General features: G+C 43.5%; 1 protein-coding gene across 1 annotated transcript in view; it reads right to left on the reverse strand.

The window, feature by feature from the left end:
* Nucleotides 1–27,932, reverse strand: part of LOC126485069 (uncharacterized) — a 486,075-nt gene that overhangs the window by 442,794 nt on the left and 15,349 nt on the right. The window lies entirely within an intron of this gene.

Here is a 27,932-nt window from a genome sequence, read left to right on the forward strand (position 1 = left end):
GTGTCCATGTGTTCTGTTTTCCATTTCCAGGAGTGTATTTATTTGTATAGAAAGTGTCCGAGATGATCATATCCCTGAAATGAAGACATCCAACTAAGTAAAAGAATTATGTTTGAGTGAAGTAAACATGCAACACAGTTACACTTCTGTCAGAAAATGACGAAAATTCGTTTAGCGAGTACGTCACTGTATAGACTTTATTGAAGAGGTGTGTTACAACATCGCTCTGCAGAACCTTGGATCTGTAATTGCCTATTGGTAGCTTGTTTCCGTATCGTGAGCCGCTTATGGAAGATGGCTTGTGTCTACGTTACTGTGACACTTTGTACATTGCGCAAAAATTCGTAACACATACTGAAAAAAATGCTACTAACATGTGTACGTTTCACTTCTTTTAAAAATACTGTAAATAGTGATTTTTCCTTTGTGTCCCTAACGCAGAGCCATCTGAAAGGGCGCGAGAAAAAAGTAGAGAGAGAGAGAGAGTAAATAATTAAAATATGTTTCTTTGCTTTTCGGTTTAAGAGAGGCACGTGCAGCTATCTTTAGATCATTAAGTGAATACGACTCGTTCCAGACCCAATGCCGTACACATCATGAAAGATAATAATGCTACCAACTACTGACACTCACTAAAAATACGTGCGCTGTAAGATCGCACAGTAGTAGTTAGAAATAGATGACCTTGTGTGGTAACGAAGTAAGAGTACAATTTCCATCTGTTCTTAGCTTATGACTGCGAAACTACACACAAATCAGATTTCAATGTCCTAATGACATTGATAACACTTCAAATTCTCTTTACACACCAATACTCTCGACGGAGCTGAGAACGCGACTGGGTGGGACAAAATAATATGAACACCCATGGATAGTGACAATACCGTTATTATTACTGGTCCTGCTTCTGCATGAATTACAGCTTGTATTTGACACTGGATGGGCAAATATATCTTGTGGACAGCTATGAGATACAACCAGAAAAAAGTCTGCTAATTCAGGAAATATCCTTGTAGGTGCTAACTGGCTGCGTGTCTTATAACTAAAAATACTCCACCGAAGTTCAGTTATACTTACAAGGGGAGGCCGCCAGTTGTGAAATTCAGATTCGATTCGTACTGCGCATAATAAAAGCTCATGGCCAGAGGTGTTATGTGACAAAGCACCAAGATGAACTTCTCAGCCGTTGTCGAGAAAATCGACAGTTAAAAGAAACCGTTGCGGTGAAATACTCTCTACGATTAATAATTTTCTACAGCGTCGTAGCGCAGCGGTAAGCGCTCGGGTTCGTAATCCGAAGGTCACCGGATCGAATCTCGCCCCATGCAACCTTTCTTTTTTAAGTATTTGTTTTTTGTTATTCAAATGTGTGTATATATACACACACACACACAGATATATATATAACTCCCGGCAATCTGTTGCAACAATTATGTATATAATAAGTTGTTGAAAGTCGTTTGTCGTGGAAAAACTGGCGACTTCGAACATCATTATGTTTTCCGTAAGCAAAGTTGTATTTCATAAATGTTATTAATTGTCCTCATAATGTTAACCACGTATAGTTAACGGAAGACGTAAAAACGATATTCCGAAACGAATACGTATAGCGTAAGTCAAACGTTCGAATTAGAATAGAGACGCCACGAACACAAATTTGCTGTGGCAGGTATGAAATATAAACTCCGTTACTCGCTCGTTACACTTGAAGGACAGATGTTGAATTGGCCGAAACGAGCCGCCGCATAACAGCGTAGTTGCCTGCTAACTTAGAAAGAAGGTAGATGCGGTCCATAGCGCAACTTACAACATCGTCGAAAATCGATGCGAACGTGAGAGCTTTGGTACACAAACGGAAAAATGGAGGCGGTACAATTGGAGAGCGATCCGCCTTCACCAACATGCATAAGCAATTCATTAATAGTTATATATATATATTTGAATTACAAAAAAGTAATAATAAAAAAACTGCATGGCGCGAGATTCGATCCGGCGACCTTCGGATTACGAACCCACCGCTGCGCCATGACGCTGTAGAAAATTATTAATCGTAGAGAGTATTTCACCGCAGCGGTTTCTTTTAACTGTCGATTTTCTCGACAGCGGCTGAGAAGTGCATCTTGGTGCTTTGCCACATTACACTTCTGGCCATGAGCTTTTATTGGCTCAAATGGCTCTGAGCACTATGGGACTCAACTGCTGAGGTCATTAGTCCCCTAGAACTTAGAACTAGTTAAACCTAACTAACCTAAGGACATCACAAACATCCATGCCCGAGGCAGGATTCGAACCCGCGACCGTAGCGATCTTGCGGTTCCAGACTGCAGCGCCTTTAACCGCACGGCTGAGCTTTTATTATGCGCAGTACGAATCGAATCTGAATTTCACAATTGGCGGCCTCCCCTTGTTAGATCAGAAGAAAGAAGGCACCGAAAGAAGTATTGCATTTAATCATCCTGTTAATTAAACCATTTTCGAACAGTTACTGAAATGTGAATAAGAGCATTATCATTTTGGTACACAGGTCGCAATCAGAAAATATTGTTCGAAACATCGGGTGAAGATAACAGCCCAGAATATCAACATAACACCAACTTGCAAGCGACGCATGTACTTGGCGAGTAGGCCTAGACCACGATGAGGTATTACGTCCCCAGAGGATCACTGCACCTCCGTCATGCTTCCAAACAGGTCGGAGACAGTTCTTCGGGCGTGCTGCAAACTCAAATACGTCTACTGGTCGGAAATTCTATGAACGATAATACGTCTGACTAGATTTCGCACGGACCAACAACCGAGTGCAAGTATTTCAGTTTGACGCCACTTCGGCGACTTGTATGTGTCCAAGACACCCCATTTATCGAGCCGGAGAAAGGGACCTACGCCGTTAAATCTGTGGCATGCAGCCGCGTTAATTCTCTTCCCTCTTCTAATATTCCGGCCGTATACTGCTCGGCTGTCTTCAGAGTGAGCCTAAAGACCGACGCTACAGAATTCGCTCTGTCCTTTCAAACTCTCGAACCACAGTTACACAAACGCCAGGGACGTTGATCGGCTGCAGAGAAGTACACATACGCGTAAATTAGATTTGTGGCTATGCGCTCGATCCCCGCCGAAAACTCGATGTATCACTATGAGCTGCACTATCCGCCGTTGAAAGTTTATTAAAGGAAGTGCCTGATTTCATGTAATACCTTACCTGAAACCTCTATTAATTAAATTCGTCACCAAACGAATTTTAACCGGTTTTTTCTCTATTGAGTTCCAGAAAGATGAAATGGACGCTGGAATTTCGACGCGTTTGTACAGAATGACATGCTCGATTTATTAAACTGTATGAGTCGAGACTACTTACTGCATTCCGTGCATATTTCAAGGACTGTACGAGTCGTCTGTCTATCCTATGAAATGCTACACTCAGAAGGTATCTTATAAACTCCAGCCTTTTGGAGCATCGCCGGCCGGTGTGGCCGTGCGGTCCTAGGAGCTTCACTCTGGAACGGCGTGACCGCTACGGTCGCAGGTTCGAATCCTGCCTCGGGCATGGATGTGTGCGATAGGTTAGTTAAAGTAGTTCTAAGTTCTAGGGGACTGGTGACCACAGATGTTAAGTCCCTTAGTGCTCAGAGTCTTTTGGAGCATCAACTGACCTTTAACGGCACCCAAGAGCACTGCTGTCTACGGTGGAGGGCGAAAAATCGCTTTTACTTTTTGCTTGCGAGGACCCGTCCTACGAGTATGGATGAATTCAGATGGTTTAAAAATTACTGTAACGTATGTTTACCACAGGACCACACTACAATAGTGTCGTCAACATGTCTTCTCCTTCATTCCTTATACCCATCTTCGATTTCTTTCATAGCGACCGAGCGAGGTGGCGCAGTGGTTAGCACACTGGACTCGCATTCGGGAGGGCGACGGTTCAATCCCGTCTCCGGCCATCCTGATTTAGGTTTTTCGTGATTTCCCTGAATCGCTTCAGGCAAATGCCGGGATAGTTCCTTTGAAAGGGCACGGCCGACTTCCTTCCCCACCCTTCCCTCACCCGAGCTTGCGCTCCGTCTCTAATGACCTCGTTGTCGACGGGATGTTAAACACTAATCTCCTCCTCCTCTTTCATAGCACCTTACATGTCTGCTGTGGAGAATACCCCTTGGCATAAAAACTGATTTCAAGTGTAGAAGCTCATCCAGCCGACTGTTCTCGTTAGCAATGACCTTTGCTCTTCGAACTAAATTTCTAAGAAAACTCATAGTCGGCGAAGTATGGTGCAGCTATTTACACGTAAATATAAATCGATATTCGTCGGTTTCCGATATACTGCCCCGAAGTGCCATCATCTTTGCGCCAAACTAAAACACCCAAAAATGGAAGTCGGCGCTTCTTTTCAATTTCTACTGTAAACTAGTTTCGTCCACGGATGGAATTCAGATGGTTTAAAAATTCTTGTAATGTATCTTGTTGTAGCCTGTCCCCAATGTTATTCAATCTGTATACTGAGCAAGCAGTGAAGGAAAGAAAAGAAAAATTCGAAGTAGGAATTAAAATCCAGGGACAAGACATAAAAACTTTGAGGTTTGCCGATGACATTGTCATTCTGTCAGAGACAGCGAAGGACTTGGAAGAGCAGTTGAACGGAATGGACAGTGTTTTAGAAGGAGGATATAAGATGAACATCAACAAAAGCAAAACGAGGATAATGGAATGTAGTCGAATTTAATCGGGTGATGCTGAGGCTATTAGATTACGGAACGAGACACTTATAGTAGTAGATGAGTTTTGCTATTTAGAGGGCAAAATAACTGATGACGGTCGAAGTACAGAGGATATAAAATGTAGACTGGCAATGGCAAGGAAAGCGTTTCTGAAGAAAAGAAATTTGTTAACATCGAGTATAGATTTAAGTGTCAAGAAATCGTTTCTGAAAGTATTTGTATGGAGTGTAGCCACGTATGGAAGTGAAACATGGACGATAAATAGTTTGGACAAGAAGAGAATAGAAGCTTTCGAAAAGTGGTGCTACAGATGAATGCTGAAGATTAGATGGGTAGATCACATAACTAATGAGGAAGTATTGAATAGGATTGGGGAGAAGAGAAGTTTGTGGCACAACTTGACCAGAAGAAGGGATCGGTTGGTGGGACATGTTCTGAGGCATCAAGGGATCACCAATTTAGTATTGGAGGGCAGCGTGGAGGGTAAAAATCGTAGAGGGAGACCAAGAGATGAATACACTAAGCAGATTCAGAAGGATGTAGGTTGCAGTAGGTACTGGGAGATGAAAAAGCTTGCACAAGATAGAGTAGCATGGAGAGCTGCATCAAACCACTCTCTGGACTGAAGACCACAACAACAACAACAACAACAACATCTTTACCACAGGACCACACTACAACAGTGTCGTCAACATATGTCGAAAACACTGTGTTGTTCCAGCTAGCAGATTCCACCGCCTTTACCTCAGGGTACTCGATAAACAAATTACCTAAAAAGGATGAGAAGTGACTGCCCATTGTAACAACGTCAATCTGTTCAAAGAATTCATTGTTAAATAAAAAGTGTGTCGAGGTTATAACATGTTTGAACAAAACTGGAAAGTTGTTGTAAACTTTTTATCAGTAAGAGATAAAGATTCTGAAACGGAAACCTTTGTGATTACGGACACCACATCGAAGCTAACTAATACAGTTTGCCAAAAAAGCCTGGAGAACTACGAATGTGATGAGCACATTTTTCCACAAGAGGTCTTAACAACGACGCTAAGTCTCTGAGAGACAATGTTACTCACTATTGGATGCATGGCAACATCTGTTTTATGCATCTTTGCTGAGACTGAAACCAATAAGCGCAGTTCTCTCAAAGATTTGTGTACTTCCAAAGATCCATAAGGAACATTGTCTTATGTGTCCAGTAGGAAGCAAGATTCTCTATCAAAATTATGGCTGTGCCAAACATTTAGCAATATTATTAAGATGTCTTGTTGGAAAATATGGCCCTCACATATGCAATTCAGCATACTTCATTGGCAAACTAAAATAAGTGATAATAATCGGTTCTCATCTGTTAGTCAGCTTGGGAGTGGTGTCCTTATTCACATAGGTTCCACTTTCGGAATCATTGTCTCTTACCGGGAAAAAGGTTTGATAAAGAGGTTTCATGTGTTACGTCCTTGTTATACTTTTTTATTGAATAAAGAATTTTTTCAACAGACTGATGGTACTGCCAATGGCAGCTCCTTGTCACGTTTGGCTGCCAGTTTGTTTACGGAGGGCTTCGAGGAAAAGACGGTGGAATTTGTTAGCTTGAAACTCGCAAATTTTGAAGATATGTTGGCTACACGTTTGTAGTGTGGCCCGTGGCGGAAGTACACCATAAGAATTTTTAAAACAGCCAAAATATCAGAAGAAGGATTATAACTTACGTGGATGCACGCCAGAAATTTAGTGGAGCAGTCATTGCGCCGCGAAAACGTGATGATGCACAGGGGCTTGTGGTTTAACGTAGGTTAAAAGTGAGCCTTGTCTCGTTCCTAGAGACTCATCACATTTTTAAGAGTGAAGGCCAGATGTAACACGGACTGAGATTGACCAGATGACATTCTCCCATTGCTCTTGCGTCCAGCTTGTATGCTCGCGAGGCAAGTTTCGCCGTTTCAAAGCACTGCACGATTAATCCATGGTTTTAAGAAAACGGACGCTCTAGCCTGTATGTTTGCTGCAAGTAGTTCACTTCGGATAGTTTTCGATGACGGAGCTTCCCGCATATGTGTGTTCACCTCAGGTGTTATAGTGGATGCTCTATCACTCAGCTTCGCACTTCAGCCACTGTTGTGGTTGGCAAATTATGTTTCTTCCTGTTTAACGCGGACGATCATTACGGATGAAATAGCTAATCTCTCCAAACAACACGAGTGGTCGTTTCTGTTACTAAGAGCCTGTCAAGCGGTGACGCCACAACCATACGTCAGAGAGATAAGACATCACAACATTTTATAATATATTTCTCGTCCGTCTGCTGTCACTGTTAGTACTGTTTATTCTCGCCCGCTGGGTGGTATCGTTCAGTACCAGTGGCTGGGAGAACGAGACTGTCGTTTTGTATTTTTATTACACAGTTGTTGACATTATTTATCCCAACCGCTGCCTGTTCCGGCCTTTCAAAATGCATACCCAAATTAATTGACTGCATTATTCATAGCGGAATTTGGTATGTAGACAGACAGAGAGTTAATAATTCAGAAGCTGATGGTTGGAAATTGGCGAGATAAAATAACTTTTTAATGAAATTTTATCTCAACCTGGCTTTTCGACGTCACTATATGATCACGTAAACCATTGTTAATGTCTAACATTTTATAATTTATAAGCGGGAACAGACCTGAATAATCAGGTTTGTGAGGTAATTCCATCACAGTCGGTTCCGCTGGAATCACCATATTTTTCTACGGAATTAAATTACATAGTACATTACGTCAGTTTCTTTCATGTTGTCGACAGAAGAGAGGATGCACATTTTGCTCGATTCTTTCTTCTGAGTTCTTTTTTCAACTTGTTAGAGTCGTCTGCCAATGAGAGCTTTTTTTTCACGTACCACTAAAAATTAATTGACATACGTTTTTCACGGTAAAAATTGCAAGACTGTTGGTGTACAGTATTTGGTATGCAACCTGTGACAGTTGCACACTTGGAGAGAGCGAAATGAGTTTCCTGTACATTGATGTCACTATTCGCATAGTCATGCAGCACTGACAGAAGGAGTATCTGAATTTTGAAATGATAGTGAAATCAAGACCCTACGCTATCGACAGGCGTTGATATACATCAACGGGGACAGTTGCAAATGTGTGCCCCAACCGGGACTCGAAACCGGAATATCCTGCTTACATGGCAGACGCTCTATCCATCTGAGCCACCGAGGGCACAGAGGAGAGTGCGATTGCAGGGACTTATCCCTTGCACGCTCCCCGTGAGACCCACATTCCCAACTTAATGCCCACACACTACAATCGTAATGCCCCTGCCCATTACACTCATTACTCGCGGCACACAATCTTACCGAGTCCCGTAAGAGTTCAGGCAATACGCGTGCATCCGCACAAAAGAAGAAGGTCAATGGCCTGTTAGCCTTAACTATATGAAGATGGTATCTGTTCTTTCGGAAATGTCCGAAAGAACAAATGCCATCTTCATACCTGAATTTTAGTTCCAACAGCTAAAACAAACTACAACCAACGGACGGCAAACCTTCCACCCTGCAGGAACGCCTCTTCCTCTTATGTCATACCGTGAGTTGTAGAACAGATCGATCAATCCTGTGGAACCAGTGTTACGGAAGGCGAATGAAGAACTTAGATGTCTTGGAAGGATTCTGGGAACTTTGAGTGAAAGGGAAATCGCATACAAGAAGCAAGTGCGATACATTCTAAAATGATATTCCAGTTATTGACACCATTGCCAAGTAAGCATTATAACAGGTATCAAACTAAATCATAAACGTGTTGCTGGAAGTGAAACAGTACCGCGTAATTCCCATGAAAGAGTGACACAAATGCACTGGTAACTTAAATGGGACTTCTTGCAAGAAAGACGATGTATCCGGAATGAGATTTTCACTCTGCAGCGGAGTGTGCGCTGATATGAAACTTCCTGGCAGATCAAAACTGTGTGCAGGACCGAGACTCGAACTCGGGACCTTTGCCTTTGGCGGGCAAGTGCTCTACCATCTGAGCTACCGAAGCACGACTCACGCCCGGTACTCACATCTTTACTTCTGCCAGTATCTCGTCTCCTACCTTCCAAACTTTACAGAAGCTCTCCTGCGAACCTTGCAGAACTAGCACTCCTGAAAGAAAGGATACTGCGGAGACATGGCTTAGCTGTGAGGCCGGGCGTGAGTCGTGCTTGGGTAGCTCAGATGGTAGAGCGCTTGCCCGCGAAAGGCAAAGGTCCCGAGTTCGAGTCTCGGTCGGGCGCACAGTTTTAATCTGCCAGGAAGTTTCAAAGACGATGTAGTTTACGCAAAACCCTGTCACGTAAATCTAGACAATCTATTTTCCAAAACGCCTACAGTAAGGTGACAGAAGTCACGGGGTAGGGATATGCACATATACAGATGGCGGTAGTGAAAATGGCTCTGAGCACTATGGGACTTAACATCTACGGTCATCAGTCCCCTACAACTTAGAACTACTTAAACCTAACTAACCTAAGGACATTACACAACATCCAGTCATCACGAGACAGAGAAAATCCCTGGCCCCGCCGGGAATCGAACCCGGGAATCCGGGCGCGGGAAGCGAGAGCGCTACTGGGGGTAGTATCGCGTACACATTGTACGAGGGTGGGTCAAATGAAAACCTTAAATTTGTAATAACAAATCGAAATTTCGCGCCGTTATCCCGTAAGTTGGTAAGCGTGCTACAAACAGCCTGCAGAATGGCCTGTAGGTGGCAGCATACTGCAGATGCACACATACCGTCGCAGTATCAATATAAAGATGGCCGCGCCACTTACGACTTGCATCAGGGAAGAACAGCGTTCTGTTATTCGGTTTTTGCTTAGTGAAGGTGTGAAACCTATTGAAATTCGCCGACGAATGAAGGTTCAGTACGGTGATGCATGTTTGTCACAGCAGCAAGTCTACGAGTGGAGTAGGAAGTTCGCAAATGGTGTGACTTTAGTGGAAGATGCTCCTCGTCCAGGTCAGGCACAACGAGCTGTGACTCCACAGAACATAGCACCAGTTGGAGCCATAGTGAAGGAAAACCACCGAGTGACACTGAATGACATTGCATCATGTTTACAGATTAGTCATGGGTCAGCCCACCACATCGTGCATGATGTGTTCCAGTTTCACAAAGTGTCTGCAAGATGCGTGGCCACGGCAGGTGACTCCTGAAATGAGAGAACGACGTGTTGATGCTTGTGAAGAACTTTTTCGGTGCTATGAACGAGAAGGTGATGGCTTCCTTGCAAGAATCGTTACTGGGGAAGAAACCTGGGTTCACTTCCACCAACCGGAAACGAAGAGAGAGAGAGAGAGCAAGGAATGGCGCAATTCCTCATCACCAAAACCAAAGAAGTTTCGAACAGAACCATCAGCAGGGAAGGCTATGCTGACTCTCTCTTGGGACGAAAAAGGCGTCATTTTGGAGCATTACATGCCTAGAGGGACCACTGTCACCAGTGCATCATACACAGATCCCCTAAAAAATCATCTGCGGCCTGCAATCAAATCAAAGCGACGTGGATTGCTGTCAGCAGGTGTCCTTTTGCAGCATGACATTACAAGGCCTCACAATGTCCGCACAACGGTTGCAAAAATCACAGATCCGCGTTTTGAGTGTCTTCCTCATCCACCATACTCACCGGACCTTGCCCCAAGTGATTTCCATATGTTTGGACCACTCAAAGACGCAATGGGAGGAAAGAAGTTCCGTTGTGAAGAAGAGCTACGCCACGCGGTGCATGCGTGGTTGCGCGGACAAAGGAATTTATGCATTTTATACGCGCTGGAGGACTTGCATTGAGCGTGGGCGAGATTATGTTGAAAAGTGGTACAGCTTTGTACCACTTCTGCACAATAAATACTATTTTAAAAAAATATTTAAGGTTTTCATCTGACTCACCCTCGTACAAAAGAACATCGCATTGACGGAGCTGTTATTTGTATTCAGGTGACTCATGTGAAAAGTTTTCCGATGTGGTTATGGCCACACCACGGGAATTAAGAGACTTCGAATACGGAATGGTAGTTGGAGATAGAAGCATGGGACACTCCACTTCTGAAATCATTAGGGAATTCAGTATTCCGAGATCTACCATATCAAGAGTGTATGGAGGATACCAAATTTCAGGCATTGCCTCTAACCACGGGCAATGCAGTGGCCGACGGCCTTCACTTAACGACCGAGGTCAGCGGCGGTTCGATCCAGTTGTCAGTGTTAACAGACAAGCAACACTGCGTGAAATAACCGCTGAAATACATGTGGAACGTACGATGAACGCATCCGTTAGGAGAATGTGGAGAATATTGGCGCTAATGGGCTGTGGCAGCAGAAGACAGACACGAGTGCCTTTTTCTGACAGCTCGACATCGCCTTTCCTGGGCTTGAGAACCATATTGTTTGGACCCTGGACGATTGGAAAATCGTCGCATGATCAGATGAATTCTTATTTCAGTTGGTAAGAGCTAATCGTAGGGTTGGAGCGTGGTCCAGGCCCTACGAAGCTGTGGATCCAGGTTGTCAACAAGGCACTGTGGAAGCTGGTAGTGGATCCATTACATCTACATCTACATGGTTACTCTGCAATACACATTTAACTTTTTGGCAGATGGTTCATCGAACCACAATCATACTATCTCTCTACCATTCCACTCCCGAAGAGCGCCCGGGAAAAACGAACACCTAAACCTTTCTGTTCGAGCTCTGATTTATCTTATTTTATTTTGATGATCATTCCTACCTATGTAGGTTGGGCTCAACAAAATATTTTCGCATTCGGAAGAGAAAGTTGGTGACTGAAATTTCGTAAATAGATCTCGCCGTAACGAAAAACGTCTTTGCTTTAACGACTTCCATCCCAACTCGCGTATCATATCTGCCACACTCTCTCCCCTATTACGTGATAATACAAAACGAGCTGCCCTTTTTTTGCACCCTTTCGATGTCCTCCGTCAATCCCACCTGGTAAGGATCCCACACCGCGCAGAAATATTCTAACAGAGGACGAACGAGTGTAGTGTAAGCTGTCTCTTTAGTGGACTTGTTGCATCTTTTAAGTGTCCTGCCAATGAAACGCAACCTTTGGCTCACCTTCCCCACAATAATATCTATGTGGTCTTTCCAACTGAAGTTGTTCGTAATTTTAACACCCAGGTACTTAGTTGAATTGACAGCCTTGAGAATAGTACTATTTATCGAGTAATTGAATTCCAACGGATTTATTTTGGAACTCATGTGGATCACCTCACACTTTTCGTTATTTAGCGTCTACTGCCACCTGCCACACCATACAGCAATGTTTTCTAAATCGCTTTGCAACTGATACGGGTCTTCGGATGACGGATAGCGGTGTGGTCTGCGTTTACATGGATTGGATTGGGTCTTCTGGTTCAACTGAACCGATCATTGACTCGAAATGGTTATGTTCGGCTACTTGTAGGTCATTTGCAGCGATTCATGGACTTTTTGTCAGCAGACAAATAGGAATGTTTATGGATGATAATCCGCCATATCACCGGACCAAAATTGTTCGCGATTGATTTGAAGAACATTTGTGCAGTGCGAGCGAATGATTTATGCATCCAGATCGGTCCACATGAAAGTCATCGAACATCTATTGGACATAATCGAGAGGTCATTTCGTTCACAAAATGCTGCGGCAACACTTTCGCAGTCATGGACGGCTATAGAGGCAACATTGCTCAATATTTCTGCAGGGGACTACCAGCGACTTGTTGAGACCATGCTACGTGGAGTTGCTGCACTACAACGGGTAGGAGGAGGTCCGATTCGATATGAGGAAGAATCCCATGACTTCTGTCATCTTAGTTTGTGGCCACTCTCTTACCCCCATCGTATATTCGGGCCAGCCGGGGTGGCCGAGCGGTTCTAGGCGCTACAGTCCGGAACCGCGGGACTGCTACGGTCGCAGGTTCGAATCCTGCCTCGGGCATGGATGTGTGTGATGTCCTTAGGTTAGTTAGGTTTAAGTAGTTCTAAGTCCTAGGGGACTGATGACCTCAGCAGTTAAGTCCCATAGTGCTCAGAGCCACTTGAACCGTTTCGTATATTCGCGTAGAGATCAGGGACGGAACAGAGGTATATGTACGGTCATCGTTCCACCATTCAAGGCACGAATTGAATGGGACAGAGAACCGCTAATACTGGCACGAAGTACGCGCCGAAATCCACTGTGGTTGCATTTGAGTAGATGCAGGTGTAAGCCAGTGACAGATGTCTTTTGTGAACTACTTGCCTGGGTTCTGCCGCTCTGTTCATACTGCTGCCTTACAAGGGGAATGCCTACACACGGCCAACCGATTTGGCTCATATTTGGCGGGTCGCTTAACCTAAAATGAAACACTGAGATACTTTGGTCCAACATCTCTCTGATTTTGAGAAAACCACCCCTAAAGTTCATGACGCGCAATCGACTCAAAATTGACGAAATCGTTAGATAACTTACAATTATATGTTTTTCATTATCATACATGGGGACAGCAAACGCCTGTTTTCCTAGAAACCAAGGTAAGAAAATATTACGATTTCCACTTGTATACCCTTAAGGTAAACAATGTTCTCCGAAAACGCCGCTGGTGAAGCGACCAGGGCATGTGATTGGGGAGCAGAGAAGCTGTATTCTGTTCCCATATGCATTCTGCACTTTTTGTTTGTATTCTTTTTAGCCGGCCGGAGTGGCAGAGCGGTTCGAGGCGCTACAGTCCGGAACCGCGCGACCGCTACGGTCGCAGGTTCGAATCCTGCCTCGGGCATGGATGTGTGTGATGTCTTTAGGTTAGTTAGGTTTAAGTAGTTCTAAGTTCAAGGGGACTGATGACCTCAGAAGTTAAGTCCCATAGTGCACAGAGACATTTGAACCATTTATTCTTTTTATGGAAACTGTTAGAAATAGGAGAGTTAATAATTAATCATTAAGGAACAGTAAATATATAGGCAAGTTGATTTTTCACACGACGGATTAGTAAAGAGCTAAAATTGTTTGAGAAAAATTCCGAGCAAAACCGCTGTGAACTCGTCTCGAGGGACCAGAGAAAGCCGCCAGCGAGACGCATGTTTACAGCGAGGCATAGTACAGAACTTTGCAGTTTTGAAAACCGTGAAGTGCTTCTAGAAACACAGCGGGAACTGTACAACGGCTCGTATGCAACGACAGTTCACAGCATAATTCATGATCAACTTTCAGCACCTATTTTTCGGGCAATGCTACAGTAGGTGAGGTATGCATTAAAATTAATTCCTGAAAAAGAAATATTTTTTAAATGTAAACCAAGTCCATTTTCCGCCAAATCTTTGGAAGGAACTACGTAGTTGCGCGAAGATTGCACGCATTCTCGGTACCTCGGGCATATCTGCTTCGAATGTTTAGATGACAAGTATCATGCATGTATTTGTTCGAAGAAAAATGAGGATATATAACAGAGTTAGTAAAAGAGCCATTGTAAGGTAACTAACAAAATTTTAGTTCCTTACTAACCCAAGTCGATAGAGAAATTTATTTGCACATTTTGTTATTAATGCTTATTGATTTCCTTGTTAACCCTCCTATTCCTACCAGTTTCCATACCGAGTAAAATAACAATTAAGAAAACTGCATTCTGCATTTGGATATCGGACAAAAGTTCTCTCGTTCGCAGCCAGGTGTCTTGCTCGCTACGCCACCTGCGCTGAGCAGTGTTTACCTGATGCGTCTATAGTCCGCAGCTCGTAGTCTAATGGCTAGCGTTCCCACCTCTAGATCACAAGGTCCCGGGTTCGATTCCCAGCCGGGTTGGGGATTTTCTGTGCCCGGGGACTGGGTGTTTGTGTTGTCCTCACCATTTCATCATCATCATCATCATCATCATAATCATCATTCGTGACAGTAGCTAAATTTGACTGACTAAAAAAATTGGACTGTGTGGAAAATTGGGACTTTGTACAAGCGCTGATGACCGCGTAGTTGAGCACCCAACAAAAACAATAACCACCAAACCTTATGACTCTATAAGCGGCAGTAGAAACACTTTCTTTCCTCCATTTTTACGAAATTACACGTTTGCGGACCCCACATAGACGACGAAATCTGCTCAGTTCTCAGTTATGTGTCGATCCTGTCAGTTTTCAGTCGATTGTACGTCATGAAATTTAGGCATGGTTTTCTCAAAAACGGGGGCGTAGAGGATGCGGTGGAGGGAGGGGGTGTTGCTCCAAAGTATTTAGAGTCCATCTGTTTAGGCTGTATCCAAGCGACCTGTCAAATAAGATGAGCACATCAGGGACTACTTCCAAATACCGACATACACTGTCTATCAGTATCTGCACACTTATTAGTGGTCATTAATATGGGGACTGTCCACGCTTCGCATTTACGACAGCTTTAACCCTAATGGTGACACTTCCAATGAGGCTTCTCAATGCCTGTGGAGGTATGGCAGCCATACTTCCCCAAGAGGCGAAATCGGAGAAGGTAGTGGTGTTGGGCGCTGGAATGTGCCAAGAAAACGACATTCTAACTCATCCCAAAAGTGTTGCATTCATGTCCATTTCACGAATGTAATCGTCTGCAGATGTTGCTTTATAATGTGCTGCATTGTCGTGCTGAAACAAGCATCAACTCCGAACTGTTCCTCTACAATAGGCAGTATACAATGCTGTAAAATGAGTTCGCATCTTTCCGCATTTAGCATTTTCTTTGGCTCAATAAGTGGGCAACAACCAAACAACTAAAAATACCCCCATACAGTAACACCATTCCATACTTCACTTTTGGCACTACACGTAATGGCAGGTGACTCTCTCCAGGTATGTGGCAAACCCAAACCCTTCCACAGGATTACTACTGAGTATTGAGCGATTCGGCTCTCTGGTGATTCACTGTCCAGTTGTAGGGAAGCAGCATACTCACGCCTTATAAAATTCACATCAGTCTTTCCATTGTGTGCCAGCCTAGTCCGCTGTAACTTGCTCTGACGTCATAAATATTGAGCAATACTTTAAAATGAAGTAAATAACCTGAAATGTTTCTAGCATGTCAGGAGTAATACAAAATCAATATGTGTTGGATATCAGTTCAATAACTTTAACCATTTTTGAAATTTGGTTGTTTTTCTGTAAAAATCATCGGCGCAACAGAAAAGAGCTAGAAACTTAAAAATTTATATTTAGATTCCTTTTGCATCATAATTTAGTAGAAACAGTATTCTGGATCTTACAAATTAAAATTTTAGTTGAAATTCATGATTTTCTGGTTTTAGTCTTAGAAATTAAGGAAGCAAGATAGATTAAGTAGGCGAATAAATAAAGCTACGATGTTTAAGTTTAAGTAGAAGGGAGATCCGCTATAATCATAAAAATGTGAGAAGTTTCATTTGAATAACTATAAAACTATAGCGATAGCGTATCTCCAAAGGGCAAGTTCAGAGCTCGTCTACTGCTTGTAGTGTAATTAAATTAACTCTCTCGCCCAAAATATTTGATTTAGCCACGTCAGACGTTTATTATAATTACTTACTTGTGTGCTGATTGCACAATTAAATTGAAAGCTTCATCGGCCATCAGCAAAGGAAGCAATGATTTATTCGATAACTTAAAGTGGTGCATTACTAGCCCAGCGGCTAGTCGGGAGAGCAGATTTGATCAGGCTTTTCCCTAGCCGTCCGCACCGCAGCTTTATATGTAAGAACACTCCGCGAGGAAGGAAGGAAGGAAGGGCCCAGTTCTCTCCAGACGCTGATTAGCGCAGCACCTGTGCCGGGAGTCGCGTCGCGTCGGTATCGTTGATATAAACAGCCTCGGATGCATTAATAAGTTACTCGGGATACGCGTAACCATGAAATCGTTTTCGAGTGGAGTGTTAATTTTGGGATGACGTCAATGATCTATCTTTAGTTTGCGTATGTCGTATTTTCACGTGCCACCGCAGGACAGACATTCTACAATTATTAGCGTGGCGTTTGAGGAACATTATCATCAAATTATGGCGAGCATTCACTTAAACATTTAATTTCAACAGTTATAGTTGCATCAGCGCATTAGACTCTGAACTGCTTTGTTAGTCAGATTGTGTGGATTCTTTTTTTTCTCATCTGTGACTTTCAGAATATAGCGAACGTTTTTACAGGATCGTTTTTTGGTTATGAATCCCAGACAATCTCCCAATTCCTCAGAGCTATGAGCTGTAGCTATAAGTGTATTTCTCAGATGAAGTGGGCACTAGGAATTCTAATTACAGGTTTCACGTTTTGCTAATCACTTTCTGGTTGCCAATATTGTAGTTAGAGAGCCAGTGTTGAGAACGGCAAACAACAGCATTAAATAAATAATAGGAACATTAACAATTATTCTACCCGCCGCCCCACACGGTGGCATCGTTCTTCACACCACCACAAGCGACGATTAGCACCGACTGCAGAGACGTGTGGCTTACGAGGAGTTGGTCGATCCCTGTACGCCCATTCTTTTTAAGCCGTACGCAAATCCACTATGCTACTTGGCCTGCTGGTAGCATTTTGGAGCAAACGAGTGATTCTGTTCGCTGATGTCATGTGATTTCTCTTCAAGGACCCTCCGCAATGCTCGACAGTCCCTGTCTGTCAGTACATGAGGTATTCCTGGTTTTGGTGTAGCTACAGTTGTTTCTTCGCTTTTCCTCTTCACAATTTTGGTAAGTTCCTAGGGAGCCAAACTGCTTAGGTCATGGGTCCTAGATTCCTACACTTCTTAATCTAACTTACTTGAACTGACAACACACACACACACACACACACACACACACACACACACACACACGACGCCCGAGGGAGGACTCAAACCTCCGACGGGGGCAGCCGCGCGAACCCTGCCGGGCGCCCAAGGCCGCGCGGATACCTCGTGCGGACCTCTTCACAATCACATCATCTGCAGTCGACTTGGTTAGCTTAGGAGGGCTGAAATGTCCGTAACGGATTCGTACTCAGGTGCCATCAAATGACTATCCACTTTATAAGTTACTGAGCTCTTCTGAGTGCTCTACTCTGCTGTTATTGCTTCTCCAATGACAACACAATATTCGCCGCCTCCCTTTATATTGACATACTCGCCTCTCGTGCTATATAATGAGCAATTCCACGTCGCGTAGGGTATCTGGATACTTTTCATGAGATGGTACACGAACATGGAGTTAGAAATCAGGTAAGAGCGTGTACATCGGAATCCTGTCTCAGAAACCTAAAAATTTCAAGACGGTAGGAAACGAAATTAGTTTTTACTGCTCATTATATCGCTTTATCAGCTCCACAGAGCTAAATGTTCCTTAAGCAAAGCTCTGAATTTTGAACAAGGTGAAAGAAACACCGGTAGACTGAATCTTTGACTGGGACAGAGAACGATAACAGGATGGCTCAGGGGGTACTGCCCACAAAAATAAAAGTCTGTTGTTTGCGAGAAAAACGACATTCATTTTAAAGAGGTCGGCGATTGGCTTATTATAAATGACACGAACACAGAGGGTTTCGACCAACAATGGCCATCTTCAGATGATGTGGGATTTGTTTTCAAACGACACATGAACGTTTGTTCACCAGTTGTCGCCCTTCGTGTCTAAAGATGACCACTGTGTATCGAAACCAGTTATGACTGCGTCATAACAAGTGATCGTGTCAAAATAAACAATGCTTTATTGCAACATTTTGGCATCCCTTTTGTGACATACATACATCCTAATCATTTTGACCCTCTTTTCAAATGGTTCAAATGGCTCTGAGCACTATGGGACTTTACATCTGTGGCCATCAGTCCCCTAGAACTTAGAACTACTTAAACCTAACTAACCTAAGGACATCACACACGTCCATGCCCGAGGCAGGATTCGAACCTGCGACCGTAGCAGTCTCGCGGCTCCGGACTGAGCGCCTAGAACCGCGAGACCACCGCGGCCGGCTGACCCTCTTTTAATTCGTACCTTATTATTTCTGTACATTTCAATAATTATATGTAGAAGTGGGTTTATTTTCCTTTATTACTTGATTTGTGTTCATATTATTTTATGTTTTATTTCCTTATGATTTGGCTTTTTTTTTAAAGATCACTGACTTCCAAAGGAGAGCCTCTCACTGTTTTATTCTAGGGACCATATCGAAGGCGATGTGTAACTTCTTCCCTACGCCATTAGCTGCTGCAAAATAAAAAAAGTTGTATGTACGGGATATGTTTCGACTCAGCCCTTTCTGTTCTTTCCCAGTATGGGTCCAACATTCAGCCTTTTTTTGGTCACTTGTGCCTGCGGAGCGAAAACATAACTCTGTATGAATTACATAATTTATTTTGTCAGGATTTTCGTGCGAAATGGACAAAAGGGGTTACGAAATTCAGCACCATGAGCCCCAGTTATCATGGTAAGAAAGAAAAGTTTTGTGATTTTAGGAAAAGTTGAAATACTTCACGAACAGCTGTGTAAATAAATTAACAGAAAGACCATCTCTTCAAAGTACAGTTATTTTGCTGCCAGAAAGTTACGATTCTGTAGTATTTACCCGTAAATACAACAACTTTTAAATAAAAAATTTAAACAGAAAAATGGTCAAATTATTTGTGGAATGATATGTTTGAAAGTAAGAAATAAAATAGTTTAGAAAAACATTTGAAGCACCTTTGAACGATACTAGAAATTATGCTCAGTGAATGAGTTGCCCATTGAGAATTTGAGATTTAACGTAGAATTTTAAAGAGTGCTAGAGGAAATTTGTCTGGTGGATTTTGTAGACCGTGTACTGTCAGTTTCAGTTCATGATTTCGAGTATCATTCAAAGGCACGTGAAATGTTTCTCTCCTCCGTTTTATTTCTTACTTTTAGACAAATAAATTAACAAAGCATTTGGCCTTTTTTCAAAATAGTTTTTTTATCTCATCATTACTCTGCCGACTAATCGGCTCAGCGTGCAGCTGACACTAATGCCTCTGTAGCAGTTAGTCTCTCTTTTATTCCCATTCTTGAAAATTTAAGACCATGTACGGCCACCTCCACTCTGATCGTATTCAATCTGTCGACAACTGTCGTTTTTTAAGGTTCTTTGTTCTTTCCTTAAAATAGCATCCTTCAGATTTCAATGGTTCAAATAGCTCTGATCACTAGGGGACTTAACATCTGAGGTCATCAGTGCCCTAGAACTTAGAGCTACTTAAACCTAACTAACCTAAGAACTGCACACACATCCATGCCCGAGTCAGGATTCGAACCTGCGACCGTAGCAGTCGCGTGGTTCCAGACTGAAGCGCCTAGAACCGCTGGGCCACAACGGCCGGCAAAGGAATGGTAATTCGTCAGCTCCATTTACTGTGACAACCATGCATTTCCGTACACATGCTCATATGCTCTTTCTTCCTCCATTTCCAGTGATGAATCAGTGCTTGCAGATTTTTGCCTTTATTAATGTCTATCCTGTACAGAGAACAAGAGCCACCTTAATGACTGTATAAAGCCTTGCCATTTCGCTAAAGGAATTTACTTGTTTACTGCATTGCTACTGGAGTTTTCTTCATTGAAGGGCAAGTAATTCGACGTACTGCACCAGATATGCCCTCCAGATGATATCTATGAGGTGATCATAATAATGCGACTCGATAATTACACTACTGGCTATTAAAATTGCTACATCAAAAAGAAATGCAGATAAAAAACGGGTATTCATTGGACAAATATATTATACTAGAACAGACATGTGATTACATTTTCATGCAATTTGTGCATAGATCCTGAGAAATCAGTACCTAGAACAACCACCTCTGGCCATAATAACGGCCTTGATACGCCTGGGCATTGAGTCAAACAGAGCTTGGATGGCGTGTACAGGTACAGCTGCAAATGCAGCTTCAACACGATACCAGTTATTGACTGGCGTATTGTGACGAGCCAGTTGCTCGGCCACCATTGACCAGACGTTTTCAATTGGTAAGAGATCTGGAGAATGTGCTGGCCAGGGCAGCAGTCGAACATTTTCTGTATGCAGAAAGGCCCGTACAGGACCTGCAACATGCGGTCGCGCATTATCCTGCTGAAATGTAGGGTTTCGCAGGGATCGAACGAAGGGTAGAGCCACGGGTCGTAACACATCTGAAATGTAACGTCCACTGTTCAAAGTGGCGTCAATGCGAACAAGAGGTGATTGAGACGTGTAACCAATGGCACCCCATACCATCACGCTGGGTGATACGCCAGTATGGCGATGACGAATACACGCTCCCAATGTGCGTTCACCGCGATGTCGCCAAAACACGGATGCGACCATCATGATACTGTAAACAGAACCTGGATTCATCCGAAAAAATGACGTTTTGCCATTCATGCACCCAGGTACGTCGTTGAGTACACCATCACAGGCGCTCCTGCCTGTGATGCAACGTCAAGGGTAACCGCAGTTATGGTCTCCGAGCTGATAGTCCATGCTGCTGCAAACGTCGTCGAACTGTTGTCTTGCAAACGTCCCCATCTGTTGACTCGGGGATCGAACGTCGCTGCACGATCCGTTACAGCCGTGCGGATAAGATGCCTGTCATCTCGACTGCTAGTGATACGAGGCCGTTTGGATGCAGAATGGCGTTCCGTATTACCCTCCTGAACCCACCGATTCCATATTCTGCTAACAGCCATTGGATCTCGACCAAAGCGAGCAGCAATGTCGCGATACGAGGAATCGCAATCGCGACAGGCTACAATCCGACCTTTATCAAGGTCGGAAACGTGATGGTACGCATTTCTCCTCCTTACACGAGGCATCACAACAACGTTTCACCAGGCAACGCCGGTCAACTGCTGTTTGTCTATGAGAAATCGGTTGGAAACTTTCGTCATGTCAGCACATTGTAGGTGTCGCCACCGTCGCCAACCTTGTGTGACTGCTCTGAAAAGCTAATCATTTGCATATCACAGCATCTTCTTCCTGCCGGTTAAATTTCGCGTCTGCAGTACGTCATCTTCGTGGTGTAGCAATTTTAATGGCCAGTAGTGTAATGCGAGTCGAAAGTTATTTATTGACACTCATTTTGATTTTTATGTATTATCATAGCAGACGCACAAGGGTAATCGGTTACCGCTGGAGGGACTGCAGAAGCAGATAAGCGGGAATACTCCTCTTTGTCCGGAATCGCTTTGGTTATGCCGAGCTCGGGGAACAAAGCGCGGAGGAGACAAAACAAGGAGACGGAACAAAAACGTATCGCCGTGGGACAGATAAACCAGCGCCGCCAGAGGTCGCAGCGGCAGCGCAACGTAAACACGTGGTCGGCTGTCTCGCGTGCGTCTCCCGGCGAGCGATGAACCCGCGACGGCGCGACCCACACGGCACACAAACCGCTTGACTGGTCCCAACCGCCCACGCAGGAAAAACCAGCGGAAACTGTCAGGCAACGCTGCGCGTAGAGGAGAGGTGAGGTGAGGTGAGGTGGCGCGCGCGCGGATCAGACCTGGCGCGCTAATGAGACCGCTTGTCCTGGTCCACCCACGCGGGCACCCTGCACCTGGCCAGCAGGCTGTGCCTGAGCTGTCCAGAGTGGGCAGTGAGGTGGCTACAAGGTCGGCCAGTATGTCTGTCTAGTCGCAGCCAGTGCGAATAGCTCCTTTCGTCCGTTTTCAGAGTTTCTGTGTGGTTGCAGTTGTGCACCTGGCTTGATGATTGCCTGTCAGTAAGGTCACAGTTTGAGGTAAATGACGGGAAGCCACACAGTGAAACCGAAATGATATCTGGGGTTCCGCGAGGAAGTGTTACAAGCCCTGTGCTACTCCTACTCCCTGTCGACAACAATAGATTGATTCATACCGCATAAGTTAATAACAGACGGTGCTGATCCACAATGGTACACAAAACACGTCAGAACACTGTCCTGCATCTACATCTACATCCATACTCCGCAAGCCAGCTGACGGTGTGTGGCGGAGGGTACCTTGAGTACCTCTATCTGTTCTCCCTTCTATTCCAGTCTCGTACTGTTCGTGGAAAGAAGGATTGACGGTATGCCTCTGTGTGGGCTCAGTCTCTATCATTTTATCCTCATAGTCTCTTCGCCAGATATACGTAGGATGGAGCAATATACTGCTTGACTCCTCGGTGAAGGTATGTTCTCGGAACTTTATCAAAAGCCCGTACCGAGCTACTGAGCGTCTCTCCTGCAGAGTCTTCCACTGGACTTTATCATCTCCGTAACGCTTTCGCGATTACTAAATGATCCTGTAACGAAGCGCGCTGCTCTCCGTTGGATCTTCTCTATCTCTTCTATCAACCCTATCTGGTACGGATCCCACACTGCTGAGCAGTATTCAAGCAGTGGGCGAACAAGCGTACTGTAACCTACTTCCTTTGTTTTCGGTTGCATTTCCTTAGGATTCTTCCTATGAATCTCAGTCTGGCATCTGCTTTACCGACGAACAACTTTATATGATCATTCCATTTTAAATCACTCCTAATACCTACTCCCAGATAATTTATTAGATTTATGGAATTAACTGCTTCCAGTTGCTGACCTGCTATATTGTAGCTAAATGATAAGGGATCTTTCTTTCTATGTATTCGCAGCACATTACACTTGTCTACATTTAGATTCAATTGCCATTCCCTACACCATGCGTCAATTCGTTGCAGATCCTCCTACATTTCAGTACAATTTTGCATTGTTACAACCTCTCGACATACTGCAGGATCATCCGCAAGAAGCCTCAGTGAACTTCCGATGTCATCTACAGGGACATTTATGTGTATTGTGAATAGCAACGGTCCTATGACACTACCCTGCGGCACACCTGAAATCACTCTTACTTCGGAAGACCTCTCTCCATTGAGAATGAGATGCTGCGTTCTCTTATCTAGGAACTCTTCAATCCAATCACACAATTGTCTGATAGTCCATATGCTCTCGCTTCGTTCATTAAACGACTGTGGGGAACTGTATCGAACGCCTTGCGGAAGTCAAGAAACACGGCATCTACCTGGGAACCCGTGTCTATGGCCCTCTGAGTCTCGTGGACGAATAGCGCCAGCTGGGTTTCACACGATCGTCTTTTTCGAAACCCATGCTGATTCCTACAGAGTAGATTTCTCGTCTCCAGAAAAGACATTATACTCGACCATAATACGTGTTCCAAAATTCTACAACTGATAGACGTTAGAGATATAGGTCAATAGTTCTGGACATCTGTTCGACGTCCCTTCTTGAAAACGGGGATGACCTGTGCCCTTTTCCAATCCTTTGGAACGCTACGCTCTTCTAGATACCTACGGTACACCGCATCAAGAAGGGGGACAAGTTCCTTCGCGTACTCTGTGTAAAATCGAACTGGTATCCCATCAGGTGCAGCGGCCTTTCCTCTTTTGAGCGATTTTGTTTCTCTATCCCTCTGTCGTCTATTTCGATACCTACCATTTTGTCATCTGTGCGACAATCTAGAGAAGGAACTACAGTGCGGTCTTCCTCTGTGAAACAGCTTAGGAAAGAGACATTTGCAGAAGCAACGAAAAAAGCATGCCAAATTCAGAAGAGCGCAAAATCCCCAAGACTGGCTAAGTTTCATGGAAGCTTGAAATTTAGTGCGGACGTCAATGCGAGATGCTTTTAATGGTTTCCACAATGAAGCATTGTCTCAAAATATGGTAGAAAACCCAGAGATTCTGGTCGTATGTAAAGTACACCAGTGGAAAAAAAAAATCTGTCAATACCGTCGCTGCGCAATAGCGATGCAAATGTTAGCGATAATGGTGCCAATAAAGTTTGTAACAACAACGACTCTGTACTATTGTACATGTAAGTAATTCTTTTCATCTGATTTTACGATAAACTTGTGTAATTGATGTTCTGATTTCATTTCTTTTTGTTTCATACCATTATGTTAAGAAAACTGTTAATAAGTTTCAATGTGAATATTAATGTTTATGTCGAATGTCAAGTAATATTTTAATAGAATTGAAATGTAACAGCCGGCCGGAGTGGCCGTGCGGTTCTAGGCGCTACAGTCTGGAGCCGAGCGACCGCTACGGCCGCAGGTTCGAATCCTGCCTCGGGTATGGATGTGTGTAATGTCCTTAGGTTAGTTAGGTTTAATTAGTTCTAAGTTCTAGGCGACTGATGACTGTAGAAGTTAAGTCGCATAGTGCTCAGAGCCATTTGAACCATTTTTTGAAATGTAACAAATGTTGAAACTGTTGTAAGATGTTTAACACTGTAGCTGTGCGTCTGGTCCATACGTAGGCAATGTGTTAGAATATGTAGAATGCAAAACCTCGGGTGAATACCCGGTCTGTCAGGGAGCGGTAAAAGGTGGATGGCAGGCGAGCGCGGGAAAATGCGCGCGGTCACTGCACGGCACAACGGGCTCAGTAGTAGTTGGAGTTTGGCACTGGTTTGAGCAACACCTTCTGGAGCGAGGAGGCTCTCCTCGAAGACATAGCTTCTCTGAGCCTCGGGTATGCCGTTCCAACGCCCACACAGCATGGCAAAATTCCATAGGCACTAAATGGAAAAGTATTGCGACGCTAAGAAGAATTAAAGTGCCGATACATCATGAGCCATAGCTGTGATTGTATGTGTGCTCTGTGCCTCGTCATCTTGCTGCCCGCCAACTGCCGCATTGATACTAGCAGGTTGAAAAGTTTAGTACTGTATTCGTATGGATCAGAGAGTGAACTGTGTTTGTTTGGTGAAATAATAAGCTAAATTTTACCAGAACTTTTCCATCATTCAATTATCCTCACAACTAACCTAGACAGGGTCCTTTCCAAACGTTATGCAATCCGAGTGTCCCGAAATGAAAATTAAAAATTGTGTTAATAATAATTATTTGCGGAACTAGCTATATTAGAATGGTGTTTAAAGAAATGTTTTGTTAATGAACCAGTAAATGAATAGCGAAGGTCTAACTTTAGTATTGATATAGTATTAAGTTTATTATTTCGAGACAGATTGAAAGGCATTTAAATGAGCAGTAAATAAGATGGAAAGACTAGTCATTTATATACTGGTAATCTTGGATGAATAATAAATTCAGTAATATTTTTTTAAATACAGCGATCATAACAGTTTCAGGGTCCTCCATTCATTTGAATTCTGAAGTGTGCTAAAATAGTTTGACCAGCAAAAGTTCAAGTTAATATAAAAGTCAAAATTAATCAGTATTTTATCGTTATCAAAATTGGCATTTTGTGTGTGGCATGAAAGTACAGTTTCTAGGGTAACCTATGCCCGATTTTAATCAGATTAATAAAGAGTATGAAGTTTTGCAGTAAACATTATAGTGTAGTGTTATGTATTCATGATTTTCCATATCAGTACAGAACGTGAAACTATCAGTTCAATACATTTTCTGGTTCTAAAATTCTACTATATTGTGCAGTGTTACAACTTGTTGTTTTGCATGAATATATACCAACTTGTACAGTTAATGTTTAATTAGGCTGGCGACCGTATTATTGTCACATTGGTAGCATCTTCTGGTTTGCTTTTGATCCATCCTGACGTGTGATTGCATTTCGAACTTACTTGGCGTATCATTGTTATCACAGAGTGGATGTAAGTCTGTTTTGCCACCATTCTATGCGAAAATCCTTTCTCATAAGGTGAATCCCGCTCACTTACCATAGCACAGGCTTTAGCGAGTACAGTGTCAGGGATTACAAGCTGAGTTAGTAAATACACTTTTCCGTTATTCCTTCACGAAAGAAGGCGAAGTAAATATTCCAGAATTCGAAACCAGAACAGTTGTTAGCATGAGTGACATAAAAGTAGATATCTTAGGTGTTGCGAAACAGCTCAAATCACTTATGAAAGGCAAGTCTTCCTACCCAGATGGTATACCAATCAGGTTCCTTTCAGAGTATGCAGACACAATAGCGCCTTTCTTAGCAATCATAAACAACCGCTCACTTGAGGAAATGTCTGTTCCTATAGACTGGAAAGTAGCACAGGTCAAACCAATATTCAAGAAAGGAAACAGGTGTAACCCATTGAATTACAGACCCATATCACTGACCTCAATTTGCAGTAGGATTTTGGAGCATATGTTGTACTCGAACATTACGAATCACGTTGAAGAATATGACTTATTGATATATAACCAACACGGATTCAGAAAATGTCGTTCTTGTGCAACACAGCTATCTCTTTATTCCCATGAAGTAATGAGTGCTGTCGACAAGGGATCTCAGATCGATTCCTTATTCCTAGATTTCCAGAAGGCCTTTGATACCGTTCCTCACAAGCGACTATTAATCAAATTGCGTGCATGTGGAGTATCGTCTCAGTTGCGTGACCGGATTCGTGATATCCTCTCAGAGAGGTGACAGTTCGTAGTGACAGAGTGTAAATCATCGAGTAGAACAGAAGTGATATCTGGCGTTCCGAAAGGTAGTGTCATAGGCCCTCTGCTGTTCCTGCTATATATAAATGATCTAGATGATAATGTGAGCAGCCCCATTAGATTTTGGCAGATGATGCTATAATTTACCGTCTTGTAAAATCGTCAGACGATCAATACCAATTACAAAATGATCTAGAGAGAATTTCTGTATGGTGCGAAAAGTGGCAAATAACACTAAACAAAGGAAAGCGCGAGTACATGCGTACTAAAGGAAATCCGAAAAATTTTGGGTATACGACAAATCGCACAAATCCCAGGCATGTCAATTCGACTAAATACCTAGTACTTACAATTACGAGCCGGCCGATGTGGCCGAGCGGTTCTAGGGGCTACAGTCTGGAACCGCGCGACCGCTACGGTCGCAGGTTCGAATCCTGCCTCGGGCATAGATGTGTGTGATGTCCTTAGGTTAGTTAGGCTTAAGTAGTTCTAAGTTCTAGGGGACTGATGACCTCAGAAGTTAAGTCCCATAGTGCTCAGAGCCATTTGAACCTCCTTTTCTTTTTTTTACAATTACGAGCAACTTAAATTGGAAAGACCACATAGATAGTATTGTGGGGAAGGCGAAACAAAGACTGCACTTTGTTGGCAGAACACTTGGAAGATGCGACAAACCCACTAAAGAGACAGCCTACATTACACTTATCCGTCCTCTGCTGGAAGATTGCTGCGCGGTATGGGGTCCTTACCAGGTAGGATTGACGAAGGACATCGAATAAGTGCAAAGAAGGGCAACTCGGTTCGTGTTATCGCGCAACAGGGGTGAGAGTGTCACTGATATGATACGCGAGTTGGGGTGGGAGTCACTGAAACAAAGGCGGTTTTCTTTGCGGCGAT

Source organism: Schistocerca serialis, chromosome 6 (assembly GCF_023864345.2).
Source record: "Schistocerca serialis cubense isolate TAMUIC-IGC-003099 chromosome 6, iqSchSeri2.2, whole genome shotgun sequence".
NCBI lineage: Eukaryota > Metazoa > Arthropoda > Insecta > Orthoptera > Acrididae > Schistocerca > Schistocerca serialis.